This window comes from Equus caballus, chromosome X (assembly GCF_041296265.1).
Source record: "Equus caballus isolate H_3958 breed thoroughbred chromosome X, TB-T2T, whole genome shotgun sequence".
In the NCBI taxonomy this organism is placed as follows: domain Eukaryota; kingdom Metazoa; phylum Chordata; class Mammalia; order Perissodactyla; family Equidae; genus Equus; species Equus caballus.
In genome coordinates this window covers 87753918-87773938 of record NC_091715.1, presented here as the reverse complement: position 1 = coordinate 87773938, position 20021 = coordinate 87753918, and the positions used below count along the sequence as shown (strand labels likewise).

The 20021-nt window shown below is 39.4% G+C and overlaps 1 long non-coding RNA gene and 1 pseudogene across 2 annotated transcripts in view; one reads left to right on the top strand and one right to left on the bottom strand.

Moving 5' to 3' along the window:
* The window catches only part of LOC111771643 (uncharacterized), a 642377-nt gene that overhangs the window by 452541 nt on the left and 169815 nt on the right, over positions 1-20021 (top strand). The window lies entirely within an intron of this gene.
* LOC138921989 (DNA polymerase epsilon subunit 3 pseudogene) lies at positions 452-892 on the bottom strand (annotated as a pseudogene).

Sequence of the window (20021 nt, the reverse complement as noted above, 5' to 3'; positions counted from 1 at the left end):
GTATGATCAAACAGGCTGACCATGATCAAAGCCCCAATTTTTCCTGAGCCTTGACTGCCTCTGTGATCTGGAACACAGCTGGCAGCACAGAGTTATTACTTTTGGGGGGGAAGGAATTTCTAGAGGGGTAGAAGGGCACTGAGGATCAAAAACTGTCTAACCATATGTATATGTATGTAAAGAAGAGAGATCAAATTGACTAATTATATTAGTCGTTCAGAGTCCATCATGCTAAAAAGTAACCTTCAGGATGGTTAAGCAACAGGATTCTGCTACTCAGATGCTCTGAGTGTGGGAAGCGCTGGTTTTGATCATTTTAGTCAGTTTCTATTTTGATCTTCTCAGGCTCTTCTGCCTAAGACTACCCTGCCCAGCAGGGGAAAGCTTCACACGAACACATACCATGTTTCAGAGTGGTACCTTCCAAAGTGCCAGAGTCTCCCCACCCTATTCAGTTGTCCACTTCCTCGTCTTCATTCTGTTCTTCTTCCAGCCTTTCCTCGTCTTCATCAGTGTCCTCATCTCTGCTCTTGTCTGGCTCTTCTGAATCTGTTTTTTTGCCTTTGTCCCTCTTCTTTTGCTCTGAAGCTTCCTTCTTGCCTTTCTTCTCCCTCTTATATGCTTCCAGAGCGTCTTTTAACAGGGTGATGAACCGCTGGAACTCCATCTCCTCCATGGCAGAGAGCACATCGCTGGCATTCAGTGGCTTGCGTTTCCCTTTCATCGCGAAGTTGTTGGCCCAGTACGTGGCTGACAGCATGAAGACGCTGGCAGCGCGGGAAATGGCGCTCCGGGGCTCCTTGGAGATGTTGACTCCGTCCAGCAGCGCCTCCTTGATGATTCTGGTGACGACAGCGTTGGGGAAATTTAGGTCCTCGGGGCTCTCTGTCATTGCCGTCACGGGGGCCCGCGCCTCCGCCCCAGGCCTCCTCCTCAGGCTGCTACAGCGGCCGGCGTCGCCATGGTCTGACCCAACAAACCTTCCGTCCCATCCCACGTTGCCCACTCTGTGTCCCACAGTGCCCCGCGCGCCATACCTTCCTTCCTCCCCGAGTCCTGCCTCTGCCTCAAGTTGCCTGTGCTTCGGAACTTCACACGCTGCTATGGTTTTGGCCCACCAGGGCTTCCGTCTGACCCCAGGGGCACCTGGCGTCCATTCGGGAGCTCGTTTCTCCGCTTCATGCCACCAAGAAGTCTGGAGCGTTCCCCTCAAATTAAGTATGTCTCGCTCTAAGTCACTCTTAAATGCCTGACTCACAGAAACTGTGTGTGATAAAATGTTCACTTGTGCTATTTTAAGCTCTTAAATTTTGGTGTAATTTGTTGTACAGCAATTGATAAGTAATTCATCCATGCATTTTATTTTCAAAATTTTCTGTAGCTTGATATTAATTTTATAATGAAAAAGCATAATAAAAGAAAGTAAAATATTTGATTTTTGTTGACAAAATATAGTGCTAAGGTCTCTAAAGTGAGGAAGACTATAATTTAAAAGATTTAAAATTCTGAAACAGAGATGCAATAAAAAACTTAAAGCATTGCACTTCATTAGACCTACTGTTAACAAAAGACTTGCATGTGACAAATAAAAATGGCAAGCAATAGGATATATTGGAGAATATGAGGAAGCCATTTGGTATAAACCTAATTCGGCCTGACCTTGTCTTTCCAAAAGGGCCTGACTGTGGCTGTTGAGGATGCATTGTATATCTGCTTTAGATATTCCCTATGGCAAGAACAAAGGCCCTTGAGATAAAGGTGCAACTTCCCTCCCCATCCCAACGTTGGCATTTCCTTAAGGATTAAGCATCTTTCCTTAGGCTAGGAACTGATTGCTGCGCTCACCTGTGACCGCCCAGCTGGAGACAATAGACTTGCCTCCTGCTCTGCCCTCTGAGATAGCAGACCCACTACCTGCTGTGTCCATTAAGTGCTGTGCTGACAGGGCAATCTTGTGACTATTGTGGGAGGGACATTTCAATCATATGTGAAACACCCTGATTGGGGGTATATAACCACTCTGTGCACCCCACTTCTTCGGTGCCCTTCCTTTGGGAAGAAAGGCCCTGGGCCATGGTCCTCAGATTTCAGCTCAGAATAAACTCACCCAAATTTTCATTTATAGATTGGTTATGGATTATTTTCGTTGACACATGAAACCACAAGGAACACTGCAACCAGTAAACCAAGACCTCAACCAATAGGATCAGCTTCACCAAAAAGAGAGAGATGTTGAAACACTTTGATGCCAAGATTTGTTTAATGTAGAATCCAAAAGTATTAATATAAAAATGAAAAATACCATAAAATATGTTTACTTGGCCAGCCCAGTGGTGTAGTGGTTAAGTTCGCGTGATCCACCTCTGTGGCCTGGGGTTTGCGGGTTCGTTTCCCAGGCACAGACCTACACACTGCTCATCAAGCCATGCTGGGGTGGTGTCTCACATGCAAAATAGAGGAAGAGTGGCACAGATGTAACTCAGGGACAATCTTCCTCAAGCAAAAAGAGGAAGATTGGCAACAGATGTTAAGTCAGGGTCAATCTTCCTCACCAAAAAAAATGTGTTTACCTGATATACCAGATCACAGACTGCAAGAGATTTTTAAAGTATAAAATAATTCTGTTTTTCCCTTCAATTTAGCAAAGAGGTTATGCCTAATCTTCCTCTGACTATAAAAACAATAAACGAAAGATTTGGGAATATCCTCAAAGTAATCAGTGATATCTAGAATCAATAAGAGGGCTTTGGTAAACTGCTAAACTGTTATACAACCATATTCTATACCATAAATAACTTCTTTTAGTACCTTGCTTATCTGGTATGTCTAGCTCTGAAAGAACTCATAACAGCCGTACAAAAGCAGCCCAAAATGTTAGGATATTGAAGGGAACTTGCAGCATCACATCATTAAAAAAGATGGGGAAAGTGACAAAGAAAATGTATTCAGTAATTTGAAATAAGGAAATGAGGTGATTTGTATGACTGACTTTGTCTTGTCCTTTTAAAAAAGAGAGCTGAACCCTTCATTGGCATTTTCTTTTCTTCTCTTAAAAACAAGATATGAAAAAAATAGAAGTTTTTACATTCACCTTGAATCTCATCAGCTATTCTTGGCAAATTTGGAGACATGAATTGCATCAGGAACTCATTATGGCTCCAGAGGAAAGTTAGCACAAGAAGCGTGCAAAACTTAAAAAAAGAAAAGGTTTGTCCTTTTTTTTTGGAATCTATTTCCATAACTTAGATATATTTGACATTTATTCATCATTTGCTATGTTCCAGATAATCGAATAAGGGCTTCATTTATCTTATTTATTTACTTTTTAACCCTAGAAATTATTCTATGACATAGGTGGCATTAGTAATCCCATTTTACAGATGATAAAACAGAAAGTTTAAATATCTTGCCTAAATTGATACCAGGACTTTAACCCATTTGTGTCTAGCTTCAAAGCCAGGGCCCATAAAACACTGTGTGATATAAGAAGTCAAGGCTTTCTTAAAATGATGCATATTTAAAATTGAAGCAGGACAAACTGCTATTTCAAAGACATTTCCAGTTTTCCAGAGGGGAGGCCTACTTGAATTTATAATTAATTTACTTACTTTGATGGTGATTGTGGTAGAGGACTCAGAAAACCTTCCTTTTCTGTTTTGGGATAAACACTTTAATAACTTGCAGTTTATGTTAATACAAAGCCAAAATCCTGTGCTAGAATGAGGAACTTAACTACTTTGGTGATTAACTACTTAAGCTCAATTAACTATTTAAGTTTGTCATTCTAGTTAAGAGCTTGTCTACTGAGTATAGTAATGTAAAAATCTCCAGGGTGGCCTGAGTTGCTGCTTTAAAAAGTGAGCAGTTATTAATTGTTCACAGAAGAAGAGGAGAATTTCCTTTTCTCCTGCAGGTTGGGGCAGGGAGGGAGATCGAGGGTGGGGACTCTGGAGAGAGAAGACAGGGTCAAGGCAATTCCAGTAAATGAACTATATAGAGTGTTCCTTGTGCAGGGAAACAGGTGGGGGAGGGCAGACGGAAATAGCCAATTAGGAAGCTCCTGTGGTAGGCACAAGCCAACAAACATCAGGTAAAATATGATGCTGAGTTTTCAGTTATTTTTCTCTTCGTTGCCATTTTCATTATTTTGATTTCCCAAACCTCCATATGAATAATACTTATATATCACTTCCCATGTGCCAGGCACTGTTCTTTTTTTTTAACACTAAGACATTTTTAATTCCTTGATCCTTTTTAGACAATCTAGCATAGTAAAACAATTATAGTTTATCCATGTTGACTTTTAACTTCCTATGAGTGTTTTTATCACGATCAATTATGCTGTTTTAGTGAGTTAAAATTGGTATATAACATTATATAAATTTCAGGTGTACAATATTATAATTTGGTATTTGTATACACTACAAAGTGATCACCACTGTAAGTCTAGTTACCATCCATCACAATACAATTGATTCCCTTCTGGTAACCACCAATCTACTCTCTGTATCTATGTGTTTGTTGTTTTGTTTGTTTATTTCAGTTTTTAGATTCCAAATATAAGTGAAATCATACGATATTTGTCTTTCTCCATCTGGCTTATTTCATTTAGCATAATATCCTCAAGGTCCATCCATACATTTACAAATAGCAAGATTTCCTTCTTTTTTATGGCTAGTAGTATTCCATTATATATACATACCACATTTTCTTTATCCATTCATCCGTCGATGGACACTTAGGTTGTTTCCATATTTTAGCTATTATAAATAATGCTTCAATGAACAATGGTTTTGATTTGCAATTCCCTGATAATTAATGATGTTGAACATCTTTTCATGTGCCTATTGGCCATCTGTATGTCTTCTTTGGAAAAATGTCTATTCAGATCTTCTCCCCATTTTTTAATCAGGTTGTTTGTTTTTTGTTGTTGAGTTATGTGAGTTCTTTATATATTTTAGATATCTACCTGAAAAAGAGTTCACAGTAATGGTCATAAAGGTGCTCACCAATCTCAGGAAAACAGTGGATGAACATAGATTGGTGAGCATCTTTATGACCATTACTGTGAACTCTTTTTCAGGTAGATTACTTATCTCCATTTCATTAAAGTTTTTTGTCTGGGGTTTATCTTGTGCTTCTGTTTGGAACGTATTTCTTTGTTCCTCATTTTGCTTGATTTTCTGTGTTTGTTTCTATGTATTAGTTGGAACAGTGGTCTCTCCCAGTCTTGAAGGAGTGATCACTGAAAGACTGGGAATGTGTTTCAGTCTGTTGTCTGTGCAGTGCCCTGGGGGTGTTAGCCTGCCAAGAGCTGTCTCTCTGATTATTTCAGTCATGTGGGGCCCAGAAACACAAGCCCCCCTGTCCACCTCTGTCAGGTACTCAAGGGACATCTGTGTGGATTGTTGGCACTTGCTGGGACTGGCAGGTTGGGGGCTCTGGTGAGGAGTGCCAGTCTGGGGCAACCCCACCACCTGATCTGGCAGCACATGGGCCACAGTGAAGGAGCACCAGGCCGGGGGCTTCAATGGAGGAGTGCTGGATTGGGCAGGGCACAGCCACAGTGGAATGCTGAGGTGTGGTGAGCAGAGCTAGAAGGTAGATGGAAAGTACCAACAATGGTGCACACCACTCTTGGAGTAGCAAGGTTGAAGGAGAGCAAAAAAATGGCATCCGCCAGTGCCCCCATCCCAAGAGAGAGTTACAACAGACCCCTGTCCCTCCAGCATATGCCCCACGATTAGTCAATGTATCTCCTTCACATATATCCCAGGCACTTTTCAAGCTGCTGCCTCTGCACTGTGACTCAGAATGAGTGAGCCTATGCACGAGCCCTTTAAAAGCAGAGGCTTGGTTTCCTAAAGCAGTTTGATTCTCCCAGACACAAGCCCTGCTGGTTTTCAAAGCCAGACATTTTGGTGGCTCATCTTTCTTATGCAGGTTCCAAGGTCTGGGGTGCGTGATGTGGCGCTTGAATCCCTTGAATCTCAGGGAAAATCTCCATGTGTGATATCCTTCCCACCTGTGGGTCACTGCCCCCGGGGTGGGGGTCCCGGTGAGACGGCATTTCTGTCCCCCAACCTATATCAATGTAGCTTTTTAAAAATCTTTTATTGTAGAAGAGCTGTTCTGCTACTCTTCAGGTATTTCTTCAGAGAGAATTACTCTGTATGTAGCTGTAGCTTTGGTGTGTCTGTGGGAGGAGGTGAGCTCAGGATCTTCCTTTGCCTCTATCTTGAACTGCCCTCTTGCCAAGCACTGTTCTTAATGTTCACTTGGAATTAGCCCATTTAATCCTCAAGAGAGGCCCATAAGATGGGTACTAGTATTATCCCCATTTAGAAAAAGGAAATTAAGGCACAGAGAGTTCAAGTAACATCCCTAAAGTCCCACAGCTAGTAAGTGGCCAAGCTGGGATTAGAACCTAAGCAGTCTGGTGTCAGTGTCCATACACTTAACCAGATGCTATGGTAATTCTCAGAAGAGATTTGTTAACTTCTACAGCTTAGAGTTAGCAAAGATTTAGGACATTAAGAGAGAGGTCTTTGTCCACACTGGAGTGAAGTGACACTGGGAAAGACAAAGCAACCTGGTGAAGAGAAGCCCCGTGCAACTGTTTCTGGGGAAGAGGTGATAAGTGACAGCCAAGATGAATTTGTGGAACGTGTAAGTATTTCCCAGGGGTAATCGGAAATACTAGGGAAAGAGAATGCCACAGAAGACAGAACTTCTTACAGTCAGGTAGAATGGGGACTTGGATTAATTTATATATGTACTAAAGGGAATTCCTAGGGGCTTGAGAACATGGAACTTGGGAGCATTCCAAAAAAGTGTTTGTTATTTAAAGGTTCCTTATGTCCTGAACAGTGCTTGGCTAGGCACATCAAGTTTTGCTCAGTGCACCTCTACTTTTTTAAGTTTTCTGGTTTAAGCCCTTCTACCCCCAAAAGAACAGGGGAATGTTGAAAACTTTAAGCTGGTTATTATTAAATCTTTCCTGAGAGCTATTGTTTCCATTTCTTTAGTTGTGTAGTGGAGGAAAAAGTTTCCCTAAATCCTCTTAGGGTCTCTGGCTGAGTCTGAAAAGTAAATTGACAAAGATTAACAGGAGAGGGGCTTGCCCGATGGCGCAGCAGTTAAGTTCACACATTTGGCTTCTCGGTGGCCCAGGGTTCACCGGTTTGGATCCCGGGTGCGGACGTGGCACCGCTTGGCAAAAAGCCATGCTGTGGTAGGTGTCCCGCGTATAAAGTGGAGGAAGATGGGCATGGATGTTAGCTCAGGGCCGGTCTTCTTTGGCAAAAAGAGGATTGGCAGTAGTTAGCTCAGGGCTAATCTTCCTCAAAAAAAAAAAAAAAAAAGATTAACAGGAGAAAAGCATACAAATTTATTTAATATAAGTTTTATGTGACATAGGAGCCTTCATAAGGAACTAGAGACCCAAAGAAACAGTTAAACCTGAATATTTTTATGCTGGGTTTGATGAAGAGTGGACAGTCCTAGAGGAATATGATAGGTTAAGGAGTATGAGGTAAGTGTCATAAACTGGGAGAAAATTACCAAGCCCAGTTTGTTTGGATCCTTTCAGCATCTCTTTGTCTATGGAGATGAGGATGCTCCTTGCTTCCAGGTATAGGGAGGGCAGCTCTCACATGAGGATTTTATGACTTGTTTCAGGGGAGAAGGGCAGGGGTAAAGTCAGAGTGACCTTCCTGCTTCCGCTGTTTTCTCTAACTCCTTTGGCTTAAAATATTCAGTATTCCAAGGTGCCATATTTTGGAGTGACGTGTCCTGAATCCCATCAGTTGGCACATCAATGCTTTGACCTATTCAGTGTTGATATTAACTGAATTTACTGAGCAGTTTCTACATTGATCCTACAGCTGTGTCACTGTACATCTGACTTACCATTTGAATCTTTGTCAGAGATGTTTCCAACTTGTGTCAATTTGACTTATTAGAATACTGGGTATATATTTTGAAATAGCATTTTTATGAATTATGTATATACTATTGTTAAAAAACAGAATTCAACTGAGTAAATTTTAAAGATCTTATTGGCTTTATTCAATTATTCATGAATCAGGCAGCATCCAATCTAGCAGATAGAAAGGAGCTCCAAGGAGCTGTACAAAATGAAAGACTTGTATAGACAGAAGGGAGGGAGAACAATGAAATTATACCAGACAAAAAGACCGGTTGGTTATTGCAAGGTCACTTTACTATAGGGAATGGCAGGAATCTGTTAGCCAACCTTGGTGATCTAGTGGTTAAGATTCAGTGCTCTCAGGGCTGGCCCCATGGCCGAGTGGTTAAGTTCGTTGTCTCGAGTCCTGGGCGCGGACATGGCACTGCTCATCAAACCACGCTGAGGCAGCATCCCACATGCCACAACTAGAAGGACCCACAACGAAGAATATACAACTATGTACTGGGGGGCTTTTGGGAGAAAAAGGAAAATAAAATCTTTAAAAAAAAAAAAAGATTCAGTTCAGTGCTCTCACCACCACGGCGGCCTGAGTCTGTTTCCTGGTTAGAGAACCACACCACTCATCTGTTGGTTGTCATACTGTGGCAGCTGCATGTTGCTGTGATGCTGAAAGCTATGCCAGCAGTATTTCAAATACCAGCCAGGTCACCCATGGTGGACAGGTTTCAGCAGAGTTTCCAGAATAAGACAGACAAGGAAGAAGGAGCTGGTCACACACTTCCAAAAAAATTGGCCATGAAACCCTATGAATAGAAGTGGACCATTCATCGTCTGATATAGCACCAGAAGGTGAGAGGATGGCATAAAGATACCAGGCAGGGTTCCACTCTGCAGTACACAGGGTCACTAGGAGTTGGAATTGACTCAATGGCACTAACAACAAAGGGGTCTATTAGGCAGATTACCCAACTAGTGCTGATTAGGCAATTCCTGATTAACTAGTTTAAGATTCCGCATCTGGGAGTGCTGAAACTGTAATTAAGTCTCAGTTAGGTGACATGGGGCTTAGCATAAGTATCTCCATTTTGGACCTGTTGTCTTGTTTTTAACAATTTTCCCCTTTTGATCAGACTCTTAGCCTAGCTGAGAGATGTGATCAAAATGTAAAGTATTATTGCTGCTCCCAGCTACTTCTCTGCAGTTCTCTTTCTCTCTCTCTCTTTTTTTCCCCTGAATCTCTGTGTGGTATTCATAGGTCATGATGTCTTTTTTCTGAATCTGTGGTATTCACAGGTCATGACATTGGATTCACGTTCTTTAAGTTGGTCATTTTCTTCATTCCTTTTATGATGTTTTATTCTTAGGGAGATCATTTAGTTGATGGTTAGCAGCTGCAAACATGCATTTAAAGCTTTTGAGAGAATCCAGCACAACAGGAAGACTACTATGATTATTATAAGCAGGATAATTTCCAATGTCTGGAGTGCTATTTGGACCCATGGACCCTAAGACCCAAACCAATCAGAATCTAATAAGTCAAAGAAAGACCTCATTGAAGAAGTAACTTTCGGAAGCCAACTGGCTTGTTCAGTGATCTTATGTAGTTGAGTTTCAACTTCCCCAGAAGTGTCAATCCAAGTGTTGGTCATACCACAAACACCTCCTTGCTCTGCTAAAAGATAATCAAGGGCTACCCTATTATCAAAAACAACTTTGGCAAGAGAATCTAGATATTTTTGTTGGGCAGCTATTGCTTGAAGATTCTGCAGTGTCTTCAAGAGTTAAGGAGAGGTTCCTGATCATAGTCTCTTTGCACTTACTGCCAGCAAGAGGAGTAGTAATCTGCCAAAGGAAGCACATTTTGAATCATGAATGCTTTCTGGTAATGCCCATTTGAGTCTGTGGCTAAGGAGTGGAAAGGTGACTGCCATAGAGGCCAGTAAAATTTAAGAATCTGTAGACTGCACAGGCAATTTTATTCTGGTTACCCATGCCTTGTGTCCCTTTCTTTGTAAAGAGTCTGGATGCAAGGTTCCCAGGTTTGGGGTTGTTCAGCAGAGATAGGGAAATGGGCCCCCAGGTTTAGGGAGTCTGATATGATAGAGAGGGGACTGAGTTTGTTCCAGAGAAACTGAGGCATTGGAAATCAGGGAGAAGTGTTTGATGGGCAGAACTATAGGATCACCAGCATTGTAGCAAATCCAATAGTTGTTTGGAGATTAAATTACCCCCTTGGCAGTGACCTGAGATATGTGAACAATGGCATTATCTTTTCAGGCCAGAGCAAGGCAAAAGGTGAACAAAAGAATCATGGAGACCTTCATGGTGTAAGAATTAGGAAAAGGATGGTCAGAGAGGGAAAGAGAAATGGAAAGAATTATTCTTGACCTGACATATTAGGAGGAAGAAGTCTACATTCATGTCAGCTACTTCTCTTCTTAGTTTGATTTTAAGGTTTCTGGCATTTGCACAGCACTAGATGTGAGGTGGGGTCTTCTTCAGCTGTGAAATACACACCCAAGATTTGATACCTTGTCATTTGTCAGTGGTGTCAGTGGTCAAGAGTACTTTGTAGGGTCCTTACCATGAATCTCACTTCTGCAAAAGCATCAGACTAAAACAATAACTGTATGTAAATAACAAAAGACTTAAAAATGCCCATGGTTAAAGATCTGATGAGAGTTTATTATAAAGGAATTGACAAGGAAATTTGGTTATTTCTGTGATATACAACATTTTAAGATAACTGAAATTGTGACTGATAACTTTATACAGGCCATATCAGATTTCTAGGAATTTCACACAATTTCTAGAACACATATTAATAACATACATACATGCACATAAAAGCTAAGAAGGCTTAGTGTCACTTATTTGATTGTGCTTCCCATGTAATTTAACATATCAAGTAAACAAATCACTTTAGCATTTTACCAGGTGAGAACAAATCCTTTGAGATTTTTCCAGAAACCCTCCATTTAGAATTTGATTTTGAGGTCAAAAAGACTCCATTTAGAATTTTATTTTGGAAAGTTGTCAAAACATCAAAATGTTTGAACATTTGACTAAATTGGATCACAGATCATTATGAAATAATACTTAAATATCTGTTTAAACAAAGTAACAATAGAAGATGTTAAAGGCAAATTCAGAAAGTTACATAATTGTGAATAAGACTTAGGTCTTTTAATATTGATAAGATTGGATTTTCTTAAATAATAAAAGGCCTGATATAGACAATATGAAGCACAGTAAATTATTTTGGTAAGACACAAAATCTTTGCTGTCCAGGCAGATTACTTAAAAAGTAAAGAAACTTTCACAATCTCTTATCAAAAGGAGACCAAAAGTCCAAAAAAACTTTGTCCTTTTATCAGAGAAAAAACTAAATTCTAATTTAGCACCAATGTACTTTTGATATGAAAATTTATTTTAAAAGAATTAAATAAATCCATTCCAATCTTAGCCAGCTTGACCACAGGTAAAATTCCCTTCCCAAGATTTCTTTTTTGCAAACCTTCTACAACTTTGTTATATTCGTTCAGATTTTGTCCTGTTTTTTTTCTCATTCCAAAACAACTAGTCATTTTACTTTCCTTGCCTACTTTTCATAAACAGTTGTTTCCTTTCACCCTTTATTTCTAAGTAATTTTAACTGCGTATATTGTTAGAATCCTTAACCCTTAAAATCTTTAATTCTTAATGCAAACTAAGAAGTAAGCAATTGTGGACTGTCTTTTACACTAGCATTCTGTGGATTGGCAAACTTATAAATATATTTCATAATTTCTGGAAGTATATTCTTCCTCATAGTAAATTTTTCAGTGTGGCACAAAACATGTTCACTAATAGATCCAAATATCTTAAGTTTCTCTGTATAAGAAGCCAAAGTAGAAAAAAACTATGGTCAGTAGTTAATGGTTCATTATTTTATCTTATTTGGAAGTGATGTAGATATTCAATGGCTACCTATCGTTTAACTTAACTTAGCAAAACCCTAAAGTCTCAAGTAACCAAAAAGATTTGCGGAAACTATTTAATTAGACATACCATAAAACATAATCATTGTTGAAAAGGTCACCTAAAAATGGTAACATGGACTTATTTGACTAGTAAACACAGGTAGAATAAAAGCTATATGTCTACATTGTATTTAATGCTAATAACTATGAAGACATACTTAATTAAACTAAAGAACTTAAGCTAGCTTTTATTTACCAAAGATTGTCTCAGATCATCACATGAGCTTGAGAAACATTGACATTTGTTTCTTTATTTCTGAGAATTTTAGGAATACTTAATTTGATAAGCACTTATTTTGAAACCAATTAAATTTTACTACTTAACATTGGCAATACTATCTAGAGGTGGGAAAATATCACACATCTATAACATATACACATAGAGATAACTAAACAGACAGACACAAACAGAGATCTTATAGCTTCTGTTTTAAAATTTTAGCCATGAGACAGGTATGACAATGCAAAACTCACTAGTTTGTAAGAGAACAGTTGGATCTAAATTGTGTTTCTGACAGATGGAAAAAGTTAAGTTTACCTGCTCAGATGGCTTAAACTTTTTACTAATGTTTGTGGAGAAGAATTTTAAGATTTTTCATTTACCTAGTTTCCAACTAACTTTTCCCCTTTTTTTCCTTCTGATAAGAATTACCTCAGTTCCTAGAGGCTAGGTAGAACATTTACATCCCAAAGACACAGAGAAAGAAGGACTTCCTCCAAGAAGGGCTTTCATTTCCTGAGGTCGGATTTTTACAATACCTACAAAACTCTTGAGAGGAATAGGGGAGATTTGAGGATTGGTAAAAAGGGGTAGGTGGCCTGTTTGTGGGCTTTGGAATATTTTTCTTTCCCTCTGGATACATTGTTTCATTTAGCTTAGGGAAGAAGTCCTAAAAAAGTTCCTATCAGATTCTTAATATCAGCTTCCAATTTGGCAAATTCTGAACATAGAGCTACTTTAAAAAAAATATTTCCTTCAAATATCTTGTCAGATTTCAGCTGGGACAAAGACTAAATATCCCTGGCAGTGTTGAACAACCCCCCTTGGATGCAAGAGGCATCTTCAAAGAGGGTGCAAAAGATACTACCCTCCGAAGATCCAGAGCCATTCCTAAAGATTGCCAAAGAAAGAAAATGAGACATAGACAATTCAAAGGACACAAAATGAGACACACAACAAGGCAATAGCTGTCCCTAGGAGAGAAGGAATAATAACCACTGGGTTTAGATTTGGACAGGAAGGGACAATGTGAAATTTTACCTTCCTTTCTGAACTGGGCACTTAAGACAGAGATCCAAAGAGCTGACTCTGGTAAGAATTCTCACCCTTTGCCATCTTCTGCCAGTTTTCCCAGGATCCCATCTACAGGCTTCAGAGTGAGTGGGGTTTAAAGTAGAGTGTAGCTTTGGTATCTACCAGAATTTGGCAGGGTTTTCCATTAATTTTAACTTTAGTTTTCCCTTGGCTGTTTAGGGGAATAACTAATAGCAGTTTATCAGTGAATCCCTTGGAATCCCATCAACCCTAGGATGGGCCCATATGGGAACCCACCTTTGAGGGTAGATATGGGGACATCTGTAAGGCCACTAACTTGACAGACTTTTTTTATGGTCTTGTAGTCTCTTCAGAGTGGAGACATTTCAGATAGAGGATTAGTAGACTGAGTGCTCAGGTAAAGGAGGACAAAGGGGAGTCGTAGGAGTCATGTCAGTCTTATAGTCTTTTGTTTTGGATACCTTTTGTGTCTTTTATTTTTTATTAGCCTTTTGCAATGAATCTTTCAATAAAGCTATTTTGGAATCTTAAAGCCTTTTGGAGGCTTCAGTATGCCAATTAAAATATGTATCCCGTTCTATTTGTTTGATTTGGGAGGCTTGCTTTCAAGTGCACTTGTTAAATGAACGATTTTGTCTAGTTGGAATGTTCCCCATGATGGCCATTGTAATTCCAGGTTGCCTCAGTAAGATTTTGCCATGTTTGCAGACATCTACAGCTTTCAGGATCACAGTTCTTAGCTATAAAATAAGCAGTTGTGCCAGAAGGTGGCACACTCAATTCTTTGAAATTTGAAGATCCCATTTCTTTAGCTAAGCCTTAGGTTTCTCAGAGCCAAATTAATACCTAAGAGGGATATGCCACTGGGTTGGAGATTCTGTGGTATTTTACAGTGTACTTCATTGCACGGAAATTTTCTTGAGGTTGATGGGCGGCCTAGTGTCAGGCTAACCTGTTCCATGACCAACTTATCCTAGCACAGGAGTCTTAGAGTTAGAACTAGAATTAAAACTAACAGTTTTTAAGTGCTTGACCCGGGCCCACCAATTTTGTGGCTTTAGCTTCCAAGATTCTCATTAACAATAGATCTGTTATTCCTTTAGCTCATGTGCACATTAACAGAAACCAACAGTGACCAAGGAAATGGAACTGTGGACACCAGCAGTAACCAAAGAGATGGCACTGTGAACTGGCCAAGAGAAGATCTTAAGTGTATGCCACCAGCTGTTCCCAAAGTGGAACTATGGACTGAACCAGCAGACTCCAACAAATAGGGACTACAGACTGAACCAAGGGCTAGGGACTCAAATTCCAGATGGAACCATCTACCAGCTCAAGCTGATGCGTTAAGTCCTGGTCTGGGACCACAGACTAACCAAGGGCTAAGGACTGGTGCTGTTATTGCCTCCTGTCAGTCTAGACTGACTCATTAACCCTAGACTGGAAAGTCAATTAGATCAGGAGTTCAATGTAAAGAGAGTGGAGCTCAAAACCAAAAGGAACTTACCCATGCCTCTTGGAAATGGTGAGAAAGACAGAGAACTCAAAGGGTTTCTGGGTTATGCCACTGTTTCTTGTTTGTCCCCACAGCATCAGAAGTCTCTTTCAGATTCCATCACTGCCATCAAACTGTTAAAAAACAAAATTTAACTGAGTAAATTTTTAAGATTTGTTGGCTTTAGTTAATGATGCATGAATCATTGACTATCATCCAATCATTGAATAATCATCCAGTTTAGCAGATAGAAAGGAACTCCATAGGGCTGTACAAAATGAAAGACTTTTATAGGCAGAAGGGAGAGGGAACAAGGAAGTTACACTAGATAAAAAAGCTGGTTGGTTATCGCAAGATCACTTTCCTTTAGGGCATGGAAGGGGTCTATCAGGCAGATTACCTAACTAGTGCTGATTAGGCAGTTCCTGACTGACTGGTTTAAGTTTCAGTTTCTGGGAGATCTGAAACTGTAATTAAGATGTCTTAGTTTGATGATGTGGGGCTTAGCATAAGTGACACCATTTTGGGCCTGTTGTCTTGTTTTTAACACTATCTTTTTTTTTCCTCCTCAAAGCCCCAGTACATAGTTGTACATCCTAGTTGTAGGTCATTCTAGTTCCTCTATGTGGCCCGTGGCCACAGCATGGCTTGATGAGCAGCATGTAGGTCCACACCCAGGATCCGAACCCCAGGCCGCCAAAGCGGAGCATGAGAACTTAACCACTTGGCCACGGGGTCGGCCCTTAACACTACCTTGTATTCTTTGCAACATCCAATAAATTTATTGATTCTGTACCCAGTGCTCACAGTATCTGTTTCGTCAGTCAGATTCCTCTATTCTCCATCTCCTCTAGCCACCCTATAGTGCCAGGGGGACTTCAGATGACATCATAAGAGTGGAACCTCTCTATTGACACTCCTCCTCTTCATACTACGTTCAGGTCATTTATTCAATATGCCACTTCACTTTCTCTGTGAAAAATTTCACCTCTTTGCTTTGCTTTGTGTTTCTGACTGTTCCCTATGTTGTGATACTTATGACTCTAGATCATTATCCACTCAGTGAAAGAAGTCTCATTTATCTTATTAAATTTTGTATTTTATATAAAAATGTTTGGTCTTCTGCTCTTCAAGCAAAATAAAAACAAACAAGTAAACAAAAAATCCACATAAAGCCCTATACATAGAAACTATTGGCAGAAAGAGAATGTTTTTGAATTTTAAACCTTAATTTATTAATTCAATATTTATTATGCATTTACTACATGCAGGCAGTTTGAACCACGTAATCCCTAGTTTCATGGAGCATGTTTTACAGTTGGAGGTGTCCCAGATAATAATCTCATTGTACATTCACACTTACAGTATGTCAAAAAGTATTATGATGGAGGCAAAAAGGTAAATAAGATATTTAAAGATCTTTCTCTCATGCAAGTGTATTATATTCAAAAATATAGTCAAAAATCTCATGCAATTATATTATAATAAAAAATATTTCAAGTGTTATAAGTGCTATGCAGAAGACAAAACAGGGTAAGTTCTTTTCAAATAAACGTTATGGTATAAGCAAACGGTTTTATTGACATTGCAGAAGAGAGAACACTGCATGGGCAATTCTAAAATATTATCTCCTTAGAGAAAGCGAGTACATAATTTTTTTTGCTCATGGTTTGGGCTAGGAAGCTTTTAGGTTGAGATAGGAGAGGCCAGGTGAGGCTTTGGATTGGTTGATTTCTTAAGACAAGGTAGATGCAACAGAATCATGTGAAAATGTTATATGAGTCACAAGACATTCTGTGATTGGATTGCTTAGTGAGAGTGTGGCTGTTCCAATCCCTCACCCCTTTGGCTATCCTAGCCAGACCATAGGGTTAGTCATAAAGTCATTCTTACAGCAGTTCCCCACCACTCTTGTGATCACTAGATAGGCTCATTGTCTCAGAAACAACAGTCTGGAGTTGGACCAGAGTTTGACCTTTATACTCCTTTTGTCAAGTGATAAGTTGTTGGGTCATTTGATATGACATTAGTGGCACAGCAGCATATAAGACTCCGGAGAGTACACACTTGCCAATGACAACACACAAACAGTAACAAGAAAATGAGGGTTAAATTATGTAAAATGATAGGAGGCCATGATTAAAATGAACAAATTCAGTCCAAGAAAACAAGCTCCTATGTGGTCAGCTCCTTTAATTTACAGATTGTGATACTTGGCAGTAGTATTTATCTGAATGTAACACTAGACACCATCTTGGCTAATAGACAGTCTAAAGTTAGTCATTTGTCCATTATCTCTTGGACAAAAGGAATTAAACTTGTCTGTTGAACCTTGAGAGTTGTGGAATTATCATTTACAACTTCAGCTAAGATTATTGATAATTGTCTGACCATTATAGGAATCACTATTTGGATGGTGGGCATGAAAAGAGAACTAGTGAATTTTCTGGGTAGTTTTCCACAGATGCTTTTATTTTGTAGGTTACTGGGCTCATACCTGAATGAGAAATGGTCCACAGGGTGTATATTGGTCTTGAATATATGAAGTCTCTGACAATTATCCCATATACACAAGTCAGGTTTATGTGTGGTAAACAAGGAATGAGCTTGGTCCACATAAAAAATAGTACCCTTGTGGGGTACAGATTGTATTGGGAGTGTACACATTATTTAACATGACAGGAGTGCCCCAGTTAATTTCCTGGGTGAAGATGAATAATTTCTGTATAGCAGGTTGGATATTTTCTGAGGAAAACAAATAGACTACTATAGAAAAAATAGTGTTAATATTTAATCCTAGCCCTGTTGTGTTTCTGGCCCCCATGGACAGTGCTATAATTATATTTGCAGCAGTTTTTCTATTCCATGATCAGGGCCCAATTTTTATATGACTGGATGTTGAAGTTAATAATGTGAGGATATTTCTAGTACCAGAAGTGTCCAATGGAGGGAACATGGTTTTCTGAAATGTTTATGGGAATGCCAATTAGATTGTTTATGCTCTTTATGGAGTTTAATTTCTCTATATAAAAGTGAACATAAGTGAACAGATGAATGCATTTTTAAAAACAGAACACACTCACCTAATCAGTGCCAGATAAAGAAGCAGAATATGCAACAGCATCCCAGAATACCCTCTCATGTGCTCTTCCAGTCTCCACTTCCCCTCAAGGATAGTGTAGGGGAGGAAGACATTTCCTCTACCTTCTCTGGGTTCATCTGTCCGGAGAATGAATTAAATTCACATGAGACAGAATAGCAGGAGAAAATTAAACCAAGCTTTATAACATATATACATGGGAGCGGTCAGGCAAGCTGAGCAACTCGCCAAAATGGCTGGAGCCCCCACCTTAAGTATCATCTCAGCTAATGACAAAGGAGGATGTTGGGGGTGGAGGGGGAGTCAGTTACAGGAGGTTATCAGAAACAGGAATAAGATTATTATGCAGATTTAGGTCCTTGCCTTTGTCATTGATTAAGACTTTCTGGAGAGAAGGTCATCCCCTTTCTTCTTCCTGGTACAGAGAGGAAGGGACCTTTACAGATGGAGATTTCCTTTACAATGTAAATGTCTCTTAACAAAAGGAAAGCAAGTTCCATTCCTCAGAGCCTCCTTCCCTGTCCCAGTTTATCAAAAGCTACCAGCCCAATAATCCTCATGCCAAAGAGACATATCTTGGTGTGGCCAAGACCAGTCCCCCACAATAGCACTATCTTAGATAATTACTATAAAGTGAATACCTTTATACCCATCACCCAGTTCAAGAAATAGAACTTTGCCGCTCACTCCAGAAGCCCTTCCATTTGCCTCATCTCAATCATAGTCCTTTCCTCTTTCTACAAGTAACCATTATCCTGACTTTATAGTATTCACTTTCTTGCATTTCTTTATGGTTTTATCACCCGAGGGTGTGACTGTAGACACTATAGCTTAATCTTCCCCAATTACAAAATTTGATATGGCTTTTAAGTCACTTTTAATCAATAGATGCCTTCTCTACATATTTTACTTTCTTAGAATTAATTTGTTGTATGACCTTTTCGCAAAGTTCCAAATGCTATAAGTCTGTTAGGTGAGCTATTTCCTCTTCTAGCCTTTGTTATGACTAAATACCCTATTTTTATCTTAAGACCTAAAGGAGAACAAAATATACCACCCCAAAATATGTGTCTTTGGTATAAGATTTATCTTGGGCTGACTATTTTTAAGAAACAGCAGACACAGCAGAAGCTCTGAAAACTGAGTAGAAGTTACTCTTTGTAAGAGATATTTACATTTATAAGGGAAATCTCCATTTGTGAGAGTGTCTTCCACTCTGTACCAGGAAGAGAAAGATGACTAAATCTTTAGAAATTCTTATCAATGGAGAAGGCAATAGACCTAAATATGCATAACAACCTTACCCTTTCCCATAATCTCCCATGACTGGCTTCCCCCACCTCAACCCCTCCCCCGCCACACACACACACACACACACACACACACACCCCTATCAACTTCTTCTTTTGCCTTTAGCTGGAGTTGGTATTTAAGGTGATGCCTTGGGCCATTTTGGGGAGTTAGTTTTCCTGGATATCTCCCATGTATACAGGACATATACATGATATTAACTTTTGTTTGTTTTTCTCCTGTTAATCTGTCTTTTATTATGGGTTGGGATCTCAGCCAACAACCTAGAAGGGTAGAAGAAAAATTATTTTTCTACCCCTTACAGACTGTTCACAAAAGAACAGTGAAGACAGTGTGGCAGAAGCATCTGCCTCTATATCTACCCTAAATATTGTCTGAAGGTATTGAAAAGACATTCACTAAAACTTCCAATACATTTGTCTTTTATTTGCTTGTGTTGAAGCAAAGTAACCAATGACCATTCTATAGATAAGAGAAATAAAATGAATTTACTTGAGCCAGAGTGAGTTTTATAACCTGGGGAGGCCTTTTCCAGAGAATAAAAAAGCATTTCAGAGAAGCATGGTTTTCAGTAAAGTCTTGTATCTGTTTAGAACAAAGAACATACATTAAACATGCCCATGATACATATTCATCAAAGTTTCAAAGAAGTATTCAGTTGCAAATTAGCAGATCAACAGGACTCAGATGTCAGGAGAGGGAGTAAGGTGGGTGGTATTACCGATAGGTCGTAGGAGGGGAAGTATGCATTCTTATCTTAAGAGAGTGGACTCTTTATTTTAATGGTTAAAACAGATGTACAATATATGTTTGATAGGCCATAAGTCAGGCTTCTTTATTTCAAGCCGAATTAGTTTTGAACCTGACTAGTTGCCCCATATAGT